The sequence below is a fragment of the Bactrocera latifrons genome, unplaced genomic scaffold (genome assembly GCF_001853355.1).
Source record: "Bactrocera latifrons isolate USDA-ARS-PBARC rearing strain unplaced genomic scaffold, ASM185335v1 scaffold_103, whole genome shotgun sequence".
Taxonomy (NCBI): Eukaryota; Metazoa; Arthropoda; class Insecta; order Diptera; family Tephritidae; genus Bactrocera; species Bactrocera latifrons.
Window position 1 is genome coordinate 332,098 of NW_017534442.1, and position 14,421 is coordinate 346,518.

General features: G+C 31.7%; 1 protein-coding gene and 1 long non-coding RNA gene across 2 annotated transcripts in view; one reads left to right on the forward strand and one right to left on the reverse strand.

The window, feature by feature from the left end:
• The window catches only part of LOC108968396 (histone-lysine N-methyltransferase, H3 lysine-79 specific), a 120,470-nt gene extending 108,701 nt beyond the window's left edge, over positions 1–11,769 (reverse strand). Inside the window, exon 1 of the mRNA XM_018932427.1 lies at positions 11,477–11,769. The gene's annotated coding sequence lies outside the window, so the exon portion shown is untranslated. The remainder of the gene's footprint in view (positions 1–11,476) is intronic.
• Positions 11,770–12,924: 1,155 nt separating this feature from the next.
• Positions 12,925–14,421, forward strand: part of LOC108968553 — a 10,970-nt gene continuing 9,473 nt past the window's right edge. The window contains exon 1 of the long non-coding RNA XR_001993337.1: positions 12,925–13,155. This is a non-coding gene — a long non-coding RNA (uncharacterized LOC108968553). The remainder of the gene's footprint in view (positions 13,156–14,421) is intronic.

Here is a 14,421-nt window from a genome sequence, read left to right on the forward strand (position 1 = left end):
TGCTACAACTCGTTTAAGTTTTCCCAAAAGAATTTTTGTTTGAATTCAGGGCCAGTGTTTTCTCTGGCCGGGACATTACGTCTGATGCAAACCGCTCTTTAGGTAGTTCGGTCGTACGTTTTGGGTCATTATCCTGTTCCGACGTCTTTTTTATAGACATTTCCTAGCTGACGAATGATAAAGTAACCTCCTTCAACAGTTTTGCATACCAAGTTTAGTTTATGATGTTATAATATATCAAATCTGAAGCACTAACAGCACAGTATTAAAATCAAGTGCATAACATAATGCACAGCCCAACATATGGGTAATTTTGGTAGCGTGCCTGAAATGATTTTATGTGTTTGGTAGTGGACGGACTACTAAGCAATTTTGTTTTCATTGGTTCACAGATTCCGCCATTTTGTAGATGGCTAATTGAAATGTTCTTTGGCAAACATTATTCTTGCAGCCACATGTTTCTTTGTAATAAGAGTTACTTTCGGGAAGCTTTTTGTTTTCAAATTGCTTTCAAATAGGCTTCAACGTTTTCCAAGTGTAGTAAACGACTATTAAATTTTGTTTATAGTTTCTGTGCATGGTTAGTAATTGATTTAAAAAATCTTATAATCTGTCTGTACTATAATATTGATTTTTGTACATTTTTCTTTATGATTTTCTGATTTTCGTTGTATTTAAGGCATTGTATATCAATATGGAGCTATATTTTACTATAGCTTCAATTCCATCTAGATTCTTTCTAGTTTCTTAACTGTATTATGAATTCTCATTTCTCAATAGAGCAATTTCTTCCTCTACCTATTAAAAATTTAAAAGAAATGGCTTTTCAAGAAATTTTGTAAATCACTTAAATACATTTGTTTATCATAATTATCTAATCATTGTTTACATTTATTGACCCCTAATGACAAGCACTACTATTTTCATGAACACAACTGTATATGAAGTATTCAGGGAGTTTTGTATGAATTGCTATTTTATCACGACTGTATTTGCGTATATAGTATATGTTGTGATTAGCACAATGCATTAATGCAACTATATAAAAATCCTCAAATGACTTTCAGAAGTTTTTTTCTGCTCAAGCAGCGTAACATTTCCAATGACGAATTATGTTTTTTTTTAATTTTTCTAGTATATGATTGAAATAATTAACACTTCGCTTTTTTTTGTCAATATTTAACGATATTTCTGAATAATTGAAGATTCTAATAAAATAATAAACATGATAACCCCGATTCACACGTTTCTTGGGTTACAGCTCTGCATCAAGCAAACAATAAAAAACAAAGAGTGCATAAATATTATCTCCGTTTTGAACTTTTTTCGTTCAATTGGTGCTGTAGCATTTTGACCGTGTATAAAGAGAAATAAAATTGAATAACCAACATTATATTTCCAGCCATTTGCGCGAGCGAGTGGAGAGCATTTTAAGAAAAATAACCAAAAAAATGTTTTTTTCGCTGTACAAGAATGGAAAGTTCATATATGTAATTTATTTATTACTTTCGCTATTACTTTATCTTATTTTCAGATAGATTTATTTTTTACACACACAATTGTACTCAATATAGATTTTTTCTTGTCAAAAATTTTATTTATGAATTTTAATGTACAGTATATTGAATACAGATCCCGAAATAAATTTTTTGACTTTTTGGAGCGATATGCACTACGTTTTTGCTTTGCGGGGATGGCTACTGATACTGATACTGGACCGTATACTTGAAAGTACAGATAACAATCCTGAATTTTAGACCAGGGTAGATCATTTTTGACACAAAAAATTAAATCATACGAGGTTTAAACCTAATTTTGATTCTTTATACGAAACTAAAGAAATCTATATATACCATAAAATGATTATATGGTAAATAATGGTTACGACATTCATTTTACGACTTCGACGGAATCCTAACTCGAAGGATTTTTTATGATGAAGTTGGTGTAGGGATCAAATCAACACTAAATAGTGTTTACTAGCTGAACATTATGGAAAACTTTTGAACTCAAATTCGTTATCACGCTCACAGACTTCTTAGCACATCAGTCAACAAGAGAGTAAAGAACGAAATAAAACACAGAGATGTGAGAAGTTAAGTAGGAGAGGTTGAGCAAGAATGAAAATAAAAGTGTGTGTTGTTGTTACTTATTTATGCCTATATTCGTTATATAATTTAATAAATTGAGCCCAGTACCCTTTGCGAGCATTAAAATAGTAGTGCCTATTGGCCAAGATAGTTTTGCTTTAAAATTTTTTTTTTATGATATTGCCGTCGATCATTATTTTAGTTATATTCTCTGCGGTGTCAAGGTCCTGTTATATACAACAATAAGTGTGAAATACTTAGCGTTACTTGTTATCTGTTTTATTGGGATATCTGTTTTTATGAGCGAGTAATAAAATAGTAGTCAACAGTAAGCTGATTGCAAACAGATAATTAAAAAAAAATTAATTTTATCAAACAAAAAGTAAGATTCCTGATCTTTAATTTATTATTCAATGCAAAAAGCACAAAAATATGACTTTGCAGTAGGGTGGCAAAGGAGTGCTTTCGGGTCAATGCAATTAAGGTCATGGGTAGGCCAGCTCAACCCCTGTCCTCAATCCTATTGAAAACCGTTAGGCAGACGTCAAGAAAGCCGTGTGGAAGGATAAACCCAAAAACAACAACGAGTTGTGGACCGTAGTGCAGCAATCATGGCAAAGCATACCACTGAAAAGATGCCACAGTCTCAATCAAGGCCATGCTACCAAGTACTAAAATATCCTATAGACGAAACTTGCAAAAATTCTTCAGTATTTAAAAAAAAAATTAGTACTTTACTACTATTTTAGCCTGGAAAATATGATTCACCTTTGCATTTCAATAAATGTTAAAATTGTTTGGCATTTTATATAACTCACAGATACGTAAAGCTCTAACACCCACTACTATTTCACTGCTCGCAGCTGTAGATATTTAAAAAGTGCAGGGTCACTCACAGTCCACACGACTTCTATAGCATTTCTTTTAGAATATTATCTGTTTAATCTTTTGTTTATACATCCTATTTTGAAAACAATCATTAAGAGAAGCAAAAAACGTGAATAACAAAAGAATTGTAGGTAAATTATTATATTGATGAACTCGTGCACTTGCATTTGCAGAGAAAATTATTTTTTGAATAACATTCATGTTTTGGAATTGTAATATTTATGCAACTAGGACACGTATTCTGTATGGGAAAATGAGGCTCTAGTTTAGTAATACCCTTGATTTTAACTGGTTTCTAATTTTCGGAGGGAAAGCGAGCGTAGCAATACCATAACATAAATTTGATACTTCGGATTTCATAAAACACATGAAATCTGAATTTTTATTTTAGGCAAAAAAATTCAAAATCACAAATATTTCTATTTTTTGTTATTACGTGATTTTAAAAATAAAACATACATATAAATAATACGATAAGTAAACTTCTTTCTTGAAACTTTTCGAATTCCATTTTATTTATTAATATTCGCCGAACAGACCTACATACATACATAGTTATTGCATTGTGAACACACCAAATTCATTGGCATGGAAAAAAAAGTTTAGTCACATTGTTGCCAGTATTTCCCGCAACGAACGCGACGAAATTTTTTGTTGGTTTTACTAAAATATTGACACATGTGCCCCTCCACACACACTACTTCACATATTCACGCGCTTCTTTATTATGAACTATTTTTAATATTTTGTGTACACAAGTAATAATTTCTGCTTATTTCAGTTGCCAACGCTCTCTGCAACAGAGAGCCAAGAAGAATTTAAAAAGTAAATAAATTTTACGAGTTAAGAAACTGCTAACTCGTACGGTAGCCTGACTCGTGTATCTAAGCACACGACGATTTGGTTACTCGTCGAGCTGTGTGCGTGTGTGTATGTGGGGAGAATGTATTTCAAAAGGGGAATGAGTTCATTCAACTGCCAAAAAGATAGAATTAAACTGAAAGCAATAACAACAAAGTACACAGAATGCGGCAAAACAGATTTTAAAGCTGCCTTGGTGTGTAGAGGTCGTCACAAGAATGGCGGCAAAGTCGAATGCGCACACACAGGCAAGACGACGCGAAGGCAAGAAGCCGGAATAAAATAGCATTTGAAACTATGGCAATGGCAAGTACTAGGAACCAGCAAATTGCTGCAGAACGCAAATGGGCTGAGGTAAAATTTGAGTAACGCTAAAACGCTAAACAGAATAGCAGTGGCTACGGCAACAAAGCAAAACAACCGTTTTGTGCGTTTCGACTGCGGCTGCAGCTGACTTGATTTTTGGCGCTTTGGTTGCTTTGTTTGCCTTTTGGTTAAGATTTTTTGATTATTTTTAGTTTTTTACTGCACTGCTATAGTTGAAGCAATATTCACAATGCATTAAATACATTTGTGAAAATATAAATATGTCTATAACGTACAGTTGTGGGCAAGGCAATCGGACCATCACTTAAATACATATTTTTAAATTTTATTCTTCGTAGAGGAAGCAAATAATACAAATTAGAGTAAATTTGGCTATTGAAATTTCTTAACATTGGGCGGCGTGTAACAAAAACACTAAACTGGATAAAATCAAAAATATAATCAATAAATTTTAATATTAGAAAAAAAATAAATAATATTCCACTCATTCCAGATTTCGAAGTGCTAAACTGTGGAAAAAGAATAAAACCCGACGTCGTATATTCCAAAGAAATTTATTTTTATAGGCTATGAGCTGTATAAAATATAAAACTATGAGTGATCATATTTATTCGTTCTGGACTGCATGAAACTTTCATGCGTTTAATCTTTTGGTTTTACATTATAATATTTCATTTGAAACAATCGCCTTCGCATCTTGTTTATTCAAATGCCAAACCGAAGACCTGTGATAAATCATAGAAACGGGAAACACGGCGACTACAGAGCTGAAACATGCGTACATACATATGTACATGCGTACATATGTACATGCATTCATATGGATAGTTCCTAAGTGTGGTGATGTTGCCAAAAATAGTTGTGAATGCTCACAAATTGCTTATATTTTTACATTTTGCTGTCAATGTTCTCGGAAATGCATTACAAGATGAGGTAGAAATACAGCATTCTCTCGATTAAAACTACTAAGGAATTCCATGGAATACAAAAAGTCTTTTATGAAGATCCTTATCTTGATGTTGAGATTTTACCATTGCTAGACATCAATTTATGCCAAATTTCTTTAAGTTATGTCGTCAAAAAAGACGAGTTTTCATAAAAGGACCGTATTTTGATCGATCCAATCTACAGCCTTTATTCGGAGATTATAAAGTTGCCATTGAAAATAATTCAACCCAAAATTCATGATATCTTATCAAATAATACAATGACGTGTGCAAATTTTCAGGTCGATATCGCAAAACATAATAGTTTACATATATACAGACTTTACAGAATTCAAGCTGAACAGGTACATATGTATGTATATATGGTCTGGGCGTTACAAATCAAGTGGCATACTAAATATAAGTACACTGTTCAGAGAACAAAATATAGAGTGCGTATTCAACAATCTTTCACATATTGGTCTGAACGCGCCCACTGTATGTCAGCAAATAAGTCCACAAATGAACCAATTGTAACAATTACAAGTAAAAATGAGTCGGTTCAGACTCGTGTCACCAGCAACTTTATTTATAAATACCGTGTATAAGTTCAGCGAAATGTTTCAAAGACGTTGATAAGCAACATTTTGTCCGTTTGTCACTTAAACGCTATTCATCATCACCACTATATTTGTGATATATTTAGCAAAAGTGGCATTTTACTTTTATGTTTCCTGATGTTCACATTTAGTTTGTGTTCAGCATTTTTTTAATTTTTTTATCTTTCATAGCAAATGACTCAATGCGCCGATGGCGCACACGCGACGAACGTAAGACGACTCATTTGAAAAATGTTTCTTGGCAAGTCTGCAGTTGAAAATGAAATTAATAATTGCCGCACAGAGAAAAATGAAATTCAGTTAAAACCACATTTTCGTTCGTCTCCTTCATTTGTTTCATTTCTTTTTCTTCTTCAGCAGACACTTGCACTCAATTGACCTCCAAGTAAAAGCAGAGAAATTTTATTATTTTTATAATTCACTGATGTGGTAGATTTATGTTTCTATAAAAATTCATTTCTAATTTGATTTTGTTATATGTATATGTATGTGCAGTGATGTGGTAAACTTACATATTTACATATATGCATGTACATACATATGTATGTATAAGCAAGTTCAAATTATGGAAAATAAAAATATTTTATTTTATTTATTGTATGTAAAAGAATACTACAATTATTATTATGAAGAATAAAAGGAGCAATAGTTTCAGAGGCTTCCAGCTCAAATAAAAAATATATTTTTATCAATTGTTAAGTAAAAAGTTCTTAACTTTATGTACCGACTTTTATTTTTAAAAGTTTTTTCTGATCGGGCTATTATTAAATATAAATAAACGCAGACATTTATAATAAATACATATGTACATACTCTTAGAAAGGTGTACATATAAATATAAAGAATATATTCCAACTTATATAGTTTGATAAGTTAATATTACGAACAAAAACAACAATAAGTATAAAATCTAAAATATAAAATATAAGTCGGGACATCATAATCAACATGTGGCTTGCGTTTATATATAAACTGCTGTCAAGTTTCAACCTTAAAACATAATCAATCAACAAATTTGGCACAAATTTAGTTGTAGCACATTCGGTAGTTTTGAAATAACACATACACTGTTGTTTGTTATTTATATTGATGATTAAAAGAAAATTATTATATGTGACCTGGTCTACGGAAAGGGGGCTTAGGTGTCAAAAACTCAACGAGACAACGAGAAACTGACGAAACGAGTTGTTTATTTTTAACAGCTGTTTCCTAGAAAACTAGTTTTCGCACGTTAGCTCCCTTTTCGTAGACCAGGTCACATATTTAGTTTAGTTTGGTTTTACATTCCAATATCATTGTCTAAATATGTTTTAAATCTACATTAACCTCAAAGTAAATATATTCTGAGAGGGAACTTCTTCAGTCAGTGAATTTTTGGTAATTAGAAATTACTATTTCCAGCCTTAAAACTCATTCACGCCTATATGCCTTTACTCAGTTCAAGCTATTTCACATCACAATAATCACCAGGAATATTTTTTTCACACCTCTGATCAGTTTCTGTAACATTTTCTTTACATAATGGAAAGAATCGACAAAAAATTCAAGTCTTTAATTTTTATAAAAAATTCGAAGAGGTAAACAATCACTTAAATACCGATACTTTAAAAGGAAAAAATGCAGTTTTTCATTAATGTATCATAATGTTATTTGTAATTAATGAAATTGTAGCTTTATAGCATTTAAAAAAAAAAAATTTTCCCTTCTCCCATCGTGAAACTTTATGAATTTTTATTTTTAAAAACTACTTTTGTAAACGCTAATATTAAAAAATAAAGATAAACGCAGCTATAAATAACTGATAAAAGTAATATAGTAAAACAAAATTTGTTTACCAAGTGTTACTAAAATTTAGACCTCTGGACTGGGAATATCTCCTTAAACACGTAAGTTAATGTAGATTATAATACCCTCTATCCATTCCAAATATCTTGGATTATAAAATGAAAATTAAATAAACTTAACAATTGGATGTTGGGATTCAAAATTATATTTGTATTAAATCTAATACATTTTAAGTACAATTGAGGATTTTATACACCTGTATGCACAATTCGAATTTTTAGAGCAATAGTTTATTTACAATTTGCATTTAAATCACACCAATTTCTAAAACAAAAACACTTCGAGTTCAAATGCTAATACAAAATGCAGTCCACAATACATAACCTAAAAATGTTAAAAAATAGAAGCGATGGATGAAAATGATAGAAGTGGGGTAAAGCATGAATGCCAACAAATTGTAGCATTAAATGAAACTTTGTATGAGTTCCCTAAACAACAACAATCAAGAAATCGAACGAACTACCATTTTATATTTGGTTCGTGTGCTCAATTGGACCGACACATAAACAATCACTGACGATGGAGGAAAAGAAGAACGAATAGTGCCTCTAACGAAATATGGAGGCACAGCTGAAGTTAGACGAATATAAATAACAACGGCAACAGCTAAGTTTAATAGAAGAAATGCGGCAACTGCAGACGGAGCCAATAGCAGTAATATATAAAACAGACAACAAAAACAATTTTTGTTGCAATGGCCAGCTGCAGCCAGGCAGAAGACAAAACTTAATAATAAAAACCATTGCAGCGATAAACAACGCAGCAGCAGCATAACTCCAACGGCAGCAGCAAACAGTGAAAAAGCTAAAATGAAGCTGATGATGATGATGTGCAGGCGGGCGCAAAGGCAGGTGTACGTAAGTGTTCCGAGCGATCGATAGAGGTGTGGGGATGAGGAGGGCGGCAGCTGCGACACGAAACTGGTTTCAAATGGAAACAGCAACACACATACGCATTGTACGAAAAGGAAACTTAAATTAACAGCAAGCAAATAGATAGACAAAACAAAAAATATATAGGTATGTTTGTATGTACCTATGTACGTTTATATGTAAGCAAGTAGGTATGTAAGAATGGGTGGCCAAACTCAGAAGATAGTGAGGCCATACATAGTAGAAGCGGCAATTGAAATTGAAGTGCGAGCATAAAACCAAAGCGCTGATGTCGACAATGAAGAAGAAACGTAAAATAAATGGCAAAAAACAGATTATATTGTATTCAGCCGAAGCATATAACACGAACGAAACGAGATAAGCATAACAGCCACAAACTATATACAGGCACACATGTATGCGTGTAGAATGCAGCGCGACAGCCAACAAGCTTTTTAAAAATATCATGGAAGTGAAAAAGATCAAGCAGCCAGAATCGAAACAGTAATGCATCACACATTCATTTGTACACACTAGTGCATTGCTTTGAAATAAAATTCACTACTAAAAGTTTGCTGCATTACTTTACTTGCTTAGAAGCTGCTGACGCAGAACTGGCGTAGGGTCGGAAGAATGGAAAGCTAAACAAACAAACAATCAGTTAGCATGTGCCTTGTGGCCGCCATTGGTGCTGCAGCTGCCCACTATTGTCGGCTCTGTGTAACGAGTTCCTGCGCGCGCTCAACTAACTTCACAGACTGTAGTAGATACACAGAAACTGCTTGTATTATTTTGGTGTATTATTTTTCGTTGCTTTGGATATATCAACAACTGCTTAAATTTAACTTTTTTCTGGCTACAGCTTCATGGCAGCAGCATATTTGACATTTATATAAAAAAGTAGTTGAGTCGTTAGACGTTTTAATAGTGTTATATAAATTTTTATAAATCAAGGATACAAATACATATTTAAGTTTTGAACATTTGTTATCATTTATTATTATCTAACAAAATATTTTTAAAAACTACTGTAATTAATTTTGAGTTTATAGTTAAAATAGGTAGCTCATAAAACTTCCTTTGAGATTCGGACTTTTCATTTGCATAAGCATATAATGTCAGAGGCAATATAATGCAATAAAATTATTATAAGTGAAGAAATCGAACAAAATCTGGCAATAAATGCAAGATATGTAAATATCTGAATCTTTCCACCCAACAAATCAATTTCTCCAAAGTATTAAATAGTTATTTATACGTACATAGTACAATATACTAATATCATAACATTTGCAATCACTTTTCATTTCGTTCACAAATAAATGTCTTTTGTCCAAAATCAATGCTATTATATTATTGTTGTTATTTCAGCAAATATTTGTAAGTATATTATAAACCATTATGGTTTAAACCGCCCATTGACTTGTATTCGAAAATACATATCACATGTAAATTTTAAGCTAAAATTTCAAATATGACAATTATACACACCTTATTTGATTGGTTTAAATCTCTATGTTGACAACGGCGACCACTTTTCTTCCACTGTACTCGGTAGAGTTTTTATACTTTAAAACCGGCGAACGTAAACTTTCTCACGTTTTAACGCGTATAATAATTGTATTTTGTAAGAAAAATTCCTAGCAATTTTTTTTTTTCTTATTTCAATGCTAATTACATATGTCTACACTGTAAACAATCCATCTCGGTTATAATGTGAGTTTTAGCACTTATGATATTATTGCGGGAAGACATTTCTCTATGCAATTCATGAAACCGTAAATTTAAATTATTATTATTATATTAATTGTCTACAGTTCAGTTTTTTATGATATTTGTTTCATCAAATTAATTTTCTAATTTTTATCTGCTAATTAATTTTAATTGCCTCAATTAGTAAAATAGCAACATATCATATATAATGGTTTCATATTGACTTTGTCATAATTTCTCTTTATTATTTTCGCGCACGTATTCCAAATTTTATATTTAAGGGCATTATAATGCCTTAAATCCGCGATACAAACACATTTAACAAGTTTCTCATAAGCAAGTAAAATTTTCACCTCTGGTTTTTTTCGCCTACTTAACAACTGATTTCATTTTATGCAATAATTACATATATTCATTAATTAATAAAGGCATTAATTTATTGCTATACGTACATGAAAACGTTCAAACTACATATGTAACAAAAATTTAATCAAATAAAGTTGTGCACAAACAATTGCTTATTGCATTTTATCGTATCTTTATTGTATAACAGTTGTTCCAACTCCACTCTGTTTTGCTTTCGACGAATTTTCGTAGATATGTACATATTTTATACACTTATGAAACCACTTTTTGTTTTGTCCCACACAAGTATACACACACGTACGCATGTAAATTAAAATTAATGAAAAAAATAAATAAAATTAACTGCTACTTGCTTTCATTTGCCTCGTCGGTCTTTCCACTTATTTAATACATTTCCATCCCTCTATCGCTTCCTCTAACTTGTGATTTCTACATTCTATTTTTCGTCACCATCAGCTATTTTTGTATGTATTGAAAGACTGCTATCAACTTTACAAAGTCTTGACGTCTTCAGTCGCACCGTCTAGCTCAATATATGCTGCAGTCAGCGTCAACGTCGGCGTCAGTGTAGTCGGTTGTCTTAATCGCAGTTGTTGTTGTTACAGTTGCTACTTTTGCTGTTTTATTTAATTGATTCGATTTTTTTTACTTTTTGCTTTTTGTTTGCTGCTTCGAGTTGTTTTTATTATAGTTGTTTCTTCAGGCTTTTAATTTTTTCAACGTTTGCATTCTTCTCACATACGTTTTGCACTTTTCGCCTTCTCTTCTCTTCCATTGCATACCACTCTTCGGTTCAATACGTTTAAATAATTTTTGGTTCACACTTTACACACTTAACTTTTCAAATATGTATTTTTCATTTTTATACTTTAATAATTTATATTCCACTATTACTTTAACACTTTTTATAAAATCATAATCGTCACTTTAATTTTCTTCGCCCAACACATTCGGTTTTTCATTCATACTTCTTTCTTCATCTATCTATTTCAATCGATGCTCATTTCGGCTCTACACAATATTCCTTTTTCACTTTACTCTTGTTTATAAAATACACCCTTTCAACAGAGCACCTTCAAATCACTCTGATTTTTTCTAAAATTAATTATTTTCACTGCTCTGTTCAAATTTGTAGCATAATTTCAATCCTCCACACGTTCTATTAACAGTTTGCGCCATTTCCCCCCTTTTCAATTTAATCGTCTGGCTCACTGGCAATTGAAGAAGGAACTGAAATAAATCAACTTTTCACGTTCTCAGCCACCCGACTGTTCCACGGTACTGAATGTTCCTATAGCTTCGCACCTTGCGCTGAATGTATCATGGCGACGCTGAATTGGGTGTCGGCCATTTTGAAATAGCTGTCAAATATTCAATCAACTTAACGAACGTTCAGTTGAGGCATTTATTGGCGGATATTTTCGTCATGGGCGTTGGCATTAAATTGAGGAATTCGGTGAGACAGATATTTGCTGTGTTACACCATTTTAATCTTTACGATAATGAACTATTTCACCTAGAACTTTGAGTAAAGAAGTTAATGAATAATATTTGAGCTGCTTTTTTTTCTCTGCTCGAATGATAATCAAATCTTTTTGAATAAGCTGAAATTTTCTGCTTAGCGGACTCGAGTGAAGCAAAATTAGCTCACTACTTGCCGTAAGATGGCACTGTAACTCTTTAGAAGCTGTGGCAACCCAGAGGTAAACAGTGTTGTGGTTATAAATTGAAAAGTAAAATCTATTTAATTTTAATTAATAAACATTTATATTAAAATAGTTATATATAATTAATTATTAAAAAACGTAATATTATTTCTGAAATGAGTTTCAAAGAAAGTACACATTTCTTTCCAAATCCTCATTGGTAACGCCCTTTTTAGCGTAGATAACGAAACATGACAACATTGTTAATTGTTGCAGTTTGATTTTGTTGTGGATTTCTACGAACAGAGTCACCGTAGATTCAGTCCGATTTGGAAGTGCAGAATTTTTGTGGCGAATGATCAGTAGAGAATTTTTGAAACAAAATAAAAGGTAAAAGTGTTATTTAAATAAATGTAATTTTACATTCACAGTTGCAAAGTCGTGCAGAGTGTAATTGGGTTAACAGAAAATTGATATCGTGCGATTATTGGCAGATGTGCTCGTTTAATATTCCTTTATCGTGTATTTAATTCGAAAACTTTTATTCGGCGTTTTATTTACAACGCTTGGTTTGTTTAAGCTTGAAAAAGTTAATTTTGTGATTTATTTGTGTAATTTTCAATGCCAAGTTTAAAAATATAAATCAATTTTGTGGCGTGTAAGCTACCAAAAAAAGTAAAATAAAACAACCGCAGACTAAGCGGAAAAGAAGAAAAGAAAATGAAAGAAAATTGAGCACACAATTTATTTTGTATCTCTCTTTGAAGTGTAAAAGAGTCAGAAAAATAGATTTAGATACATTTATTTCGAAAGTTTCAATATATTTCTAATAAAATACTATCTTAAAAGTAGACAACCTGGTTTTGTCTAAACAAATAACAAAGAAGTGAATTGCATTGTAAAAAAAAGGAGTGTCGTTTGTTGCAGGGGAAAACTGCTAAAGAAAGCAAAACAAAACGGAATGCGAGAAAAATAAATGGAAGACAAACAAAAATAAAGGGGTAAGGAAGCTGGAAAAATATTGCATAAACTATTATTAAGAAACTCAAAAAAGTATAGAATATATAAAAATAATATAATGTAATTAGAGGAAATTATGAACAGTAATTGTAGACGCCTACATCAAAATCTCATCTGCTTTAGGAGAGGACGAACATATAAAGAATTTGTTGATTGATTTTTACTTCTCTTACTTATATTTGAAACAATAATATTTAACGAATTATGTCTCTATCTGGGAATAACTACGAATACCTTTATATGAAGTTGCACCAATCGCGCATATAAAGTATGCGTTTACTTTGATGACATCTACGCAAACGTATATACGGTGCGTACTTTGTGTGGTGTGCCTACAGGGTACATTTGGCATAGCATTAATTATATTAATATAGCATTTCAACGAATAAATTATATTAGCGAAATAACTTGAGCGCTGTGGAAAAATATAACGCTTACTAAATATGAACATAATAATAGAAATTAAAGCATTAACAATAAATTCAATTAGACTCAATTTAATATTAAGAAGAAAGTTGCGACGAAGAAAGTTTACATGCATTCCAAATCAATTACAGACAATCTACAGGCCACTGGTGACTAACACATTTGAACAAATGTAAGTACATACATGTGTATGTTCGTATGCCTGCTATAGAAATCGTCTGATTGAAATGGAAAATACTTTTGCCTACAGAACCAACTTACAATTGGTTGAACGTCAAGCCGGTAAACTCCAGCTCACAAATCACAATATATCTCAAGTAGACATTTATAGGATTGTAAGCTGCAGAAGACAGGGTTATACATACCATAGTGTCAACAATGGCGCGCTGTTCATGCTACAATAATAGTCACCCAATTGAATTAAATCTATTTTAATCTGCGAAGCTAAACAAAATTAAATGAAAAAGCAACAAATCATTCATAAAAATTACTATATTTTAAGCTCTTGGGGGCAATACAAATATTTTTACAAGCTTGCTAAATGTGTCAGATATCTTTTAGTTTTCATTGCGATGTTACGGTTATGAATTTTTGATTTGTGTACTGCTGTTGTTGTCCCTAACCCATCCAGCCTACTATGTTCGTAATTCATATACAGTGGACCAATAAAATTTACATACACCTAGTYTTATTAAATTACAACACATTTTTTGGTTTTAAAATTAATGTTTATTGTCGTTTTTTTGTATCTATTTCAAAATATGTATATTTAGCATATATATTGGCTTATCAAAATTTTTATTTTTACACAAATGAAAAAA